This window comes from Trachemys scripta, chromosome 10 (genome assembly GCF_013100865.1).
Source record: "Trachemys scripta elegans isolate TJP31775 chromosome 10, CAS_Tse_1.0, whole genome shotgun sequence".
Taxonomy (NCBI): domain Eukaryota; kingdom Metazoa; phylum Chordata; order Testudines; family Emydidae; genus Trachemys; species Trachemys scripta.
This window is the reverse complement of record NC_048307.1, coordinates 36,186,604-36,197,374: the sequence shown is the minus strand read 5'-3', so window position 1 is coordinate 36,197,374 and position 10,771 is coordinate 36,186,604.

Here is a 10,771-nt window from a genome sequence, read left to right as displayed (position 1 = left end):
ACCACCCTCCTTACAGAAACCATTCCCCACACCATTATTTTATCCTTCTGTGACTATGGTCGCTGGAGGGGCCACTGTGAGATTGCTCAATCAGGGCAAACTGCAAAGAATAGGGAAGACAATCCCCAAAACTGGCAGTTTATTCTCATAATTAGATTCACCACACCAGTAACCAAACAGCTTCTGTAATACCTTACTGGTTACCAAGAAGCTAAAATACAGTTCACTTTAAGCAATCCAGCCTTTGGCTCCCATCCAGACGGCCACATCTATATAGTGAGGGTTATTGAAAAACCTTATTCACCATGTATAAAGTTCTACCAATCCCAAGAGATTGAACACACACTACCCACCAGGTCAAAAATATTTCAGATCTTACCTAAATATACGCATACAGGCAATTCTTATTAACTAAATCTAGAATTTATTTAAAAAGGAGTTACTGAGATTAAAAGATCGTTATACATACAGAACTGAATAACGTTCTTAGGTTAGTTTCAAAGCAAAGATGGTGAGCTGCTGATTTGTAAAAGTTCTTCCAGAATCAGTTCAATAGGTTATAGTGCAATAGTCCATATGTAGAGTTTGTTCTAATTCTTTCATGAGAATTTGCAAGGATAATCCAGGACGCACCAGGAGGCCTCAGGTTTGTGAGCTGAATTTCCCCTGACAAAAGTTTAAGCAGATCTGAAAGGGTAAGGACCAGGCCTGAAGCTTCCTTTACACTTCTCTAGCAGGCTAATAGCCTCTTAACAGCACACATCTCACCAGGGGCCTGCCTGGATGAAGAATAGGCAGTGTATATTGTTGCTTTGAGGTAAATCCCTGTGTCCTAGACACACAGATAACTAGTTCCATTCATTAGCATAAGGCACTTAACCATTTGAACAGTTCACAGGTAGTTGACTACAAACTTCAAAGAGAAATAAAGACAATATTACACCACTAGTTTCATCTAAATGTTAATATTCCTCTTTGATCTCTGAATCAATATACTATAGTAATGAAACATTACAGACAGGAATTGAAATTTAGCATCTATAAGCTAATTGGATCACATTGTTAAACTTCTAACAAGATATAGGTAAATAGACAAATACAGTTAGTATCTATTCTTAATCCCCTAACAGTACAGGCCTACATTTCAAGGGCTTTATTCTATTTCATGTGGCTTTGCTACCTATTTACAAGGAATGGCCCTGTTTACCCAGAGGCAGATTAGGAGTTTGTGGAGCCTGGGACCCTGGGCCAGAGCAAGTGGGGGCCCCTTCCCACCCCTTCCTCCTGCAGTCCCCCTTTTCCTCCCCACCCTCCTGGCGCTCCTGCTGGGGAGTGGGTTTGGGGCACAGGGGCCTCCTCTGCTCACTGGCAGGAGTGCTGGGCAGGCAGGCAAAGTGGGGCAAACCCTGACCCCACTCCATGGCAGGAGCACCAAGTGGGTGGAGTGAGTCAGGGCATGGGGGTGCCCATTTTTCTGCAGGCCCCCCAATTGGCTGGGACCTCTGGGCATGGGCCCCATTGGCCCAGTGGCTAATCCGCCACTGTGTTTACCATTTCAATACTTGTCTAATATGTCCTTAAAGGTTGATTTTTTTGGTCACTTAGCCTTCTGGTTGCTTAACACTCACTGGCTCAGTGTCATACCTTACAACTGTTTGTTCTACTTTCCTGGCCTTTTCAAATTGATGTGGTTTTGAAAATGGGGCTGGTGGTGATGGTGGTCTTGTCTAAGTAATTATAGCCATCTTGTTTGGGTAGTTCTCATAGTCATTTTAGCCAATCTGACCACTCAGATGGCCCAAAACATTTTTGAAATGGATGCTCTCCAAAGATCCCTGCCCTGCATACGTCCTGCTTTTGGGCTGTCTGTGCTTGTGGCTCAAAGCCCTAGATCTCTCTGTGTTGCCTGCCACCTCTGCAGTGAAGTCACATCAGTTCAAAGTGGAAGAAAGACATTTGAAATGGCAGTGGGGCCAGTGATTGATCAGGTGATCAAAAGTCTAGAAATCAGTGGCGCTGACTCCGTGGGTGCTCCAGGGCTGGAGCATCCACGGAAAAAATTGGTGGGTGCTCAGCACCCACCGGCAGCTCCCCGTGGCCCCATCCCGCCCCCCTGCTCCAGCTCACCTCCGCCTCCTCCGCAAGCGCGCTGCTGTGTCCTGTTTCTCCCCCTCCCTCCCAGCACTTGCGCCACGAAACAGCTGATTCGTGGGGCAGGGAGGAGGGGAGACGCGGTGTGCTGGGGGAAGAGGCGGGGCCAGGGTGGGATTTGGGGAAGGGATCCAATAGGGATAGGGAGGGGGTGGAGTTAGGGCGAGGACTTTGGAGATTGGAATGGGGCGGGGCCAGGGGCAGGGATGGGGTGGAGTCAGGGCAGGGCCAGGCTTTTCTATAAAAACAACAAGGAGTCTGGTGGCACCTTAAAGACTAACAGATTTATTTGGGCATAAGCTTTCGTGAGTAAAAACCTCACTTCTTCGGATGCATAGAGTGAAAGTTACAGATGCAGGCATTATATACTGACACATGGAGAGCAGGGAGTTACTTCACAAGTGGAGAACCAGTGTTGACAGGGCCAATTCAATCAGGGTGGATGTAGTCCACTCCCAATAATAGATGAGGAGGTGTCAATTCCAGGAGAGGAAAAGCTGCTTCTGTAGTGAGCCAGCCACTCCCAGTCCCTATTCAAGCCCAGATTAATGGTGTTGAATTTGCAAATGAATTTTAGTTCTGCTGTTTCTCTTTGAAGTCTGTTTCTGAAGTTTTTTCTATAGTCTTCCATCTGAGGATCATGAAGCCCTTTACAAGTTCTAATAATAGGCCCTATCATTCAACCCTTACAAAAGCTAAACCTTGAATGGATGACTTGAATAAGCAGCCTTTACTCGCTTGAGTGATACGTGGTGAGGCCTTCAGTCAGCACAGTATCCCTGGGAGGTATTATCCCCATTTTACAGATCATTTGAAATTCTGCATGTGATGGTTGCACATTGCATTAATTTATAAAGCAGCACTAATCCCAGAAAAGAAGCTGCTTTTGAATGTATTAAGATCACTTTTTATCCACTAACATTTAAAAATAATGTACCTCCTCTGAGTCATGCTGAATTGTGCCTGCATATTCATACTGCACGTCATTTGGTATTTTAGACTAAAAAAGCAATATCACACTAATTGCATGCTCAAAATCAATAATACTGTATATGCCAATAACCTCTCTCTATAATGGATTCAGTTGTGGCTAGCTGCCTGTGAGTTTCTGTAGATTAGCTTTGTTGTTTGCATTTTAATTCAATTTTGAATTTGTAACCATTGAAAATAAAATTAGCAATTTTTCCCTTGATGCCATTTACCCAGTTCTTTCTCTATTATTTTTATTCAGTATTTAGTGACTGTTAGGCTGTAATATTGGGTAGTCAGACAACCAGAAAAAAAAGAATAGAAAATTTCTTACGGGAAACAGTGGACAGCTCTGTCACTTGCTACATTTTAATGTAGCCTGGACAAGGCATTAGAAAATATATAGCAGGATACAATTTAGCCTCAGGAAGTCAGGCTGGATCACCTAATAGTTCTTTTCCACATCTAATTCCTGTGATTGCAAGAAAAGTGGATATGTCCTTTCTCTATAATGCATGAATCCATCTTTTCAAAGGCCATCACTAAGTCTGGAGTCAGACAGCCTCTCCCAGTGCTTGGCAATCTGGCACTGGGTTACTCTCATTATTTTCTACTTCACTGTGGTGCACAGTCAGCGATGCTGACAAACAGAACTAGAGATGCTCCGATAGAGCTAACCAAGGAGTGTAATGACACAGAGCTGAAAATAGCAAAAAGATGTCACCTAGCAACTTGTCACCATCTCAGAAGCCTTTGTTGGAGTGGATAAAGGTGACACAGCTGCTATTTTCAGATCCACATGTCCTGCTGCTGCTGTCTGATTAGTGTGATTTTTCTTCCCCTTTTCCAAATCATAGATATTAGACATGGAAAAGACCCGTTAGGTCATCGAGTCCATCCCACCGAAGACAAGTCCAAGATTGTGCCCAACAATATATTCTGCTATGCTTTATCCAGTTTTAAATGGCACTAAGATACCAAGGTGGTAGGCACTGTATAATAACCCGAATAGAATACAATTGATTAGAAAAAGCAGCCTCCTCTGCTTCTTTTAGGAGGCTATTCCACTCTCTCTAATCAATTGCCCTGTCAGAAAATTTTTCCTGATATCCATCCGACATTTTCCTTTGCTCAGTTTCATCCCACTTTTCCCTAGTTATATACTCCCTATACAATTGCTCTTTCCTCATGGTGTTTTCAACCTTCAGGTACTATAGACAGTTGTTCTGTACCATTTTGATGAATTTTGCCAACTTACATATATATTATATCCCAAAAACTATGTTAAAAGAACATTACGTTGGCAAAGTCAAGCCCTCAAAAGGTAGGAAATGTCAGAATTAAGGTTGCCTGTGCAATCTCAGTTTGGTCCCCTTGTGCAGATGCATTAGGATACAGTCTTTATATGACCATATACTATTTTTCCCACAGGATCTGTGGCTCATTCAGTGCACAGGCTGGGTGGAGCTCATTGAATGGTGAATTATTTGTATCCTTATTCAGTGTGTGGCCCCATGCATTATTTACTGCCTGCCAATTAAACCCTGCCCTGAATACAGGATTTTAATTTCCTCATGGGCTTTTCTATGATACCTTACCACTGTAGCTTAGTTCTTTACAAACATGAATGAATTTTTCTTCACAATACCCCTGTGAGATAAGGTGATATTATTATCCCCATTTTATGCATGGGGAATGGAGGCTAAAATGGTCAGAAGTTTCCCTAGGGCCTGGTTTTTCAGATTACTTAGCATTTATAGCACTTTACATGTTCAGGACACAGCTCCCACTGACTTCAATTGCAGTTTTGAGTGCTCAGCACTTCTTCAGATCAGACCCCGGGTCTCAAGTTGGATACCCAGAAAAAGAGAGTCAAACCATGGCCACTTGTGAGTGTTCTTGGTTTACATTGCCTGCCTCGTGTCTCATAGGAACTCTGTGGCAGAAGCGGGGCTAGCATTCAATTCAGGATGGCATTCAACTGCAGTAACCACAAGATCGTCCTTTCCCTTCCTGCGATCACCTGCCTCAGTCACCACACACCATCCAACTTCTGCCACAAATAAAGTAGGGATTCCGCAGACAACAGCCTTTTTTTCTATACAATCCTGATTTATTCCGGAGCCCAGACCATCCTGTTCACTGAATGAGGCAGGGGCCTGTAGAAAAAATGGTGTGTGATCATGAAATTAAAGACTCTATCATAATATATAATCACAAGGGAGCCAAATTAAGGCATCCTTGTGATTATTAAATTAAGGGTGCAGAGGCATGCTTAATTTGGGCATTTCTTAACTGAATGCTTGACTTTGCAGCTTTAACATTAATGTAGGTTTTTTTGGATATAATTTCCTCTGCTGAAACCCCAAGCCCCAGTGCCCTCTGTAGGGCTAAAACTGAAGTCCTGAGTCCCCTGTGAGGCTAAAATCAGAGCCCTGAGCCCCAGCACCCCCCACGGGGCCAAAGCCTGGAGCCCCAAGTCTGAACGCCCCCCATGGGGTTAAAGCCCCCAACCCCAGTGTCCCACAAGGGGCTGAAGCCCAGAACCCCAAGCCCTGGTGTCCCCTGTGGAGCTGAAGCCCAAAGCCCCAATGCCCCCTGTGGGGCTGAAGCCTGGAGCCCCGAGCCCTGGTGCCCCCTGCGGGGCTGAAGCCCTGAGCCCCGGTGCCCAGCACCCCCCCCGGGCTAAAGTCCAGACCCCTGTTGAGGACCACTGCTCTAAAACTCTATGCGGAGAAAAAATTTGGATCCACATACAATCTGCCATCCACAAAGATGGTAAACAAAGAAACGCAGATATAATGGGGTTATCCGAAGATTTGCAGGGCTCTCCCCATGTTGATCATGCTCAGTTGCCCTGTGGGGATGGTGTATGTGCAGTGCAGTCCCACATAGGGGCTGTGAGGGATGGAGCAAGCTCAGTGCAGATGGAATCTTTGGAGAACTTAGCTGCTGACAAGCCTTTACTGAGCATGTGCAAATGGCAATTTTCCCCAGGCTTATAGCTGGCCAGATATGGGAAGATTTTTATAGGAATGGCAAAAGGCACATCCCTGACAACAGGGCCACCTTCCTGCCAAATTTTAAGTCCTTGCTCCAAAGCTTGGCTGCACCAGAGCTCAGTGAAATGTTGTAAGATTTTTTAACATGGGCAAAACAATATATTTCCCCCCTAATCTTGTTCTCAGAAAGAGCTGGACCATTTTGCTATAAACTTTCCAAAAAAATTCTGCTTGATGTGCACATCTGCCATAGAAAATTTCAGCCTCAACTGTTTGAGTTTGGCAAAATTATAAGCAACTGAAAACAGGATCTTACAATGGAAAATGTCAGGCAACCTTAACTCTAGGAGCCTCTCCCTGCACCACCTATAATTTATATTTTTAATAGTTTTCACTCGCTAATTCCCTATAGCTCCCTGATCGTTTCAGCTTGCTGTGCTCTGAACTCCTGTAAATTTGCCAGTGTGCATTATTCTGTGTCTTCTCACAAGGCTAAATAGTGAAGGACTAAGCAGTTGCCTGTTCTGTGACTTGATCTGGCTGCATATGAAACCTGAAATCACATTAGCTTTTATTGCCTTTATCTACTTTATGCTTTACAATCACCCTTGTCTTTTTGCATTATCAGTACTTAATAATAACATTTAGCCCTTGACATTTTCAAAGCTATTTATATACATTAACTAATGAAACTTTCCAGGTTGGGCAGACATATATTTTATCCCCATTTTACAGATTGGAAAACTGAGGCACATACAGTTTAAGTGCCTTACCGTAGGCCACACAAAAAGTAAGTGGCAGATCCAGGAGTAGAGCTGAATTCTGGCCCTATATAATCCTGCAAAGCAAATCACTTATTATTACTTGCCTGAGGATCTCCTACCAGGTGTCTGTTCAGTATTACAATATTCTTCTATAGCATGTATCTTTCTATATTCAATTTTACTTACATAAGAACAGCCAAACTGGGTCAGACCAATGATCCATCTAGCCCAGTATCCTGTCTTCTGACTGTGGCTGGTACCAGATGTTTAGAGGGAATGAACAGAACAAGGCAATTTATCGAGTGATTCATCCCCTGTTGTCCAGTCCCAGCTTCTGGCACTCAGAGGTTTAGGGACACCCTGAGCATGGGGTTGTGTCCCTGTCCATCTTGACTAATAGCCATTGATGGACCCATCTTCCATGAACTTATCTAGTTCTATTTTGAACCCAGTTATATTTTTGACCTTCACAACATCCAACGAATTCCATAGGCTGATTGTGTGCTGTATGAAGAAGTACTTCCTTGTGTTTGTTTCAGATCTGCTGCCTGTTAATTTCATTGAGTGACTCCTGGGTCTTGTGTTATGTGAAGGGGTAAATACTTTATTTTTGTATTTTGAAATCAATTGACTCAACCATCTCAGAGTCATCCTGGATTTCATCCCCCATCCTCATTCATTAACAGGCCTATGCTGAATCTAAATATTTCTCTCACTTACTATAGTACAAGCTTTTCTTTGCCCATCAAACCTTTGTTCAGCATTAACCCATTCTGCTCTGTTCCTACAAATCTTATCTAAGTCTGTGCAGCCTGCTTGGCTCTCACCTCATGCCATTTCCAGCTCAGAGTTTTCTATCCTCAGATCTACAAAAAGTAATTTTCCCTCTGTTGCTACTCACACCTTCTTGTCTTGTTGAGAATAGGTCACTTCCATCTTGATTGAATTGGCCTCGTTAGCACTGACCCCCTACTTGGTAAGGCAACTCCCATCTTTTCATGTGCAGTAATATATATACTGCTTACTGTATTTTTCACTGCATGCATCTGATGAAGTGGCTTTTAGCCCATGAAAGTTTATGTCCAAATACATTTGTTAGTCTCTAAGGTGCCACCAGGACTCCTCATTGTTTTTGCTGATACAGACTAACATGGCTACCACTCTGATATCCTCAGATAGTTGCTTGGTCTCTTGTGCAGCCACACTGGCTGCTTTCTGTTCCTTGGATTTTGCTTTTGCATTCATCAGGTGTAGGTTACTCTCTAAACCAAGCTCCACCATCCTGAGCCAAATCAGGGAGATTATCAGGAGGTTGAAGAGTGATTTCAATCAGGGAAGGTGCCATAAAAAGGCCATGGCCACAAACAGCTCTATCACTGTACTTAATTCCTAATCTGTATTTCCCCTCCAGTTCTAGTCTTGTCCCACCCCAGTCTAACCAGCAGTACACCTGTAACTAGAGCCAGGCATAGTGCAAAGAGACACCATCTGAGTTTCTGTAAGCACAGCCTAGAATGACCCCACAGGGCTTGAATAGGGGTTCGGTGGGGTTCCTAGTTAACTGGCACAGCCCTGCTCCCATTGAGTGGCTCACTGTTATGTGATTACATAGAGAGACTGTGAAACCTGAAGCTGCATCATGGAGGCCTTCCCTGGCCCCTCATTGGAGGAATGCCGGGACCTCTGATTGGTCAGAGCTTCCTATTTAAACCCAAAGAGCAGAACAGGAAGTTGTCTAGAGAGCTGGGTTCTACCTGGCTGGTGGCTGTATTGGACTTTATGTTCTTGTCTGACTCCTGGTGCCTGCTTTCCAAGGGCAGCAGGTTTGTATAATTTTTGGTGGTGCCCAGAACGGGTCCAAGTCCCACCCCCACACACCTGCTTTATAAGCCAATATATATATTTTTAAATAATGTAAAAATGGACTGGAAACATTAAGCATTTAACAGTTTCCCTATATTGCACAATATCACTATCGTAAGAAAAAATTATTTAACTAAGAATATCAACTTTATTAATACTCTTTTGAATACGAAAACAAACAAGCACTCTTGGAGCAGTAACCCTCAAAAGCAAATACTTTCTAAAATTAAAACAAAATGTAGCCCCTTCTTTTGTGATGTTCTTCAGGAGGCAGCAAACATTTTTTGTTGTTGTTTGGTGGGGGATGGGGCTGCCCCTTGCCCAGCATGAGGCAGGAGTGGTGACTGCAGACGGGGGGGGAGGGTGTCACAACACTCACCCAAGCCCCAGCTGCTCAGGTCCAGGAAGCCCCCTCGCCTCCCGTGTGGTGAGTGCTGGGGCGGGGGCTGACATCACATGTGCACATCCTTTCTGCTGCTGCCCCTCACCGTAGCCTCACTGGGGATGTGGGATGGGATTGCCCCTTGCCAAGCAAGGGGCAGGAGTGCTGACTGCAGGCGGAGGGGGGACAGGGTGTCATGAGTCTGACACTCACCCAAGCCCCCAGACTCCAGGAATGTTACCTGGGGTTCTTTCAACCCAAAGCTCTTGGTAACTTTTAGTGTGTGGGAGGTAGTGTCAGGAAATAAATCAGGGGAAACCCGGCCGTCCGACCGATAGATGGCTGGCACAAACAGGACAACACAAGAGTGCTTTCACTCAGGGCCGGCTCTAGGCACCAGCAAAACAAGCTGGTGCTTGGGGCGGCACATTTTTAGGGGCGGCATGGCCGGCGCCAGAATGCCGCCCCTAAAAATGTGCCCTGGCCGCCCTAGCTCACCTCCGCTACTGCTGCCACGGCGCGCGAAACAGCTGATTCGCGCGCCGCTACTCGCCCTCCCTCCCAGGCTCTCAAACGTGGGAGGGAGGGGGAGCAGCGGCACGCGAATCAGCTGTTTCGCGCGCCGCGGCGGCTCGGGGTCTCCCCCTCCCTCCCAGGCTCTCAAACTGGGAGGGAGGGGGAGATCCCGAGCGGTCAAGACGCGGCGCCGCTTCTCCCCCTCCCTCCCTCCCTCCTAGGCTTGAGAGCCTGGGGGGAGGAGGCAGGGCTGGGGATTTGGGGAAGGGGCGGAGTTGAGGCGGGGCCGGGGGTGGGGTAATTAAATAAGGGGGGTGGGGGCGGCCAAAATTGTTTTTGCTTTGGGCGGCAAAAATCCTAGAGCCGGCCCTGCTTTCACTTAAAGCTAAACTTTACTTAGTCTCAAGCACTTACACACGTCCACAACAGGTTAGTAAAACACCCTCAATAATTACCAGAGCTAAGTGTGGTTCTCAAGTGGCACAGCGGCAGCCTTCCGGTGGCCAAATCTGACGGTGGGGAACACAAGATGCATCCAGAGGGAGAGTCCAGTCCAACTACCTCAAACTTTCCCCCCTTATTTATACATTAGTAATACAATGACATATCCCTTAAAGAAAACTTGTTAAGCAAGCAGTTTCAACTGTCAAGTAAGAGGTTTCCTTCTGATTATTGATTAACCAGGTGTGGTTTTTTCCCAGAGTTTGCAGCACTGATGCCCTAACAGACATTCCTGACGGCAAATCCTGCTCTTCTAAAATGCATGTATCAGCAACTTCACCACACTTCTTATCAGAAAGGACGTGGGGGTCAAGCTGCCCTTTCTGTGGCACCCAAACCCTCCTCCCCTCTTGCCTTGGTTAAGCTGAGACTGCTGCATGGCCAGTTTATGGCCTGCTGACTTAGCTGCTTTTAGCAATAAGAAATAGTTGTTTCAGGCACTATACTAGTTTGCTGAAATCTCCCCATACAGAAAGTCCCCTTGGAGTTGGAGTCATCTCGTGTGCCCCTCCTCCATTTGCAGGCGCAGCAGCCACCTCAGCCTTCTGCCAGCACCACTCCCTTTGTTGTAGCCAGCAGCGGCAGCGGCCAGTGAGGGAACGCAGCGCCGAGTGGAAGGGCAG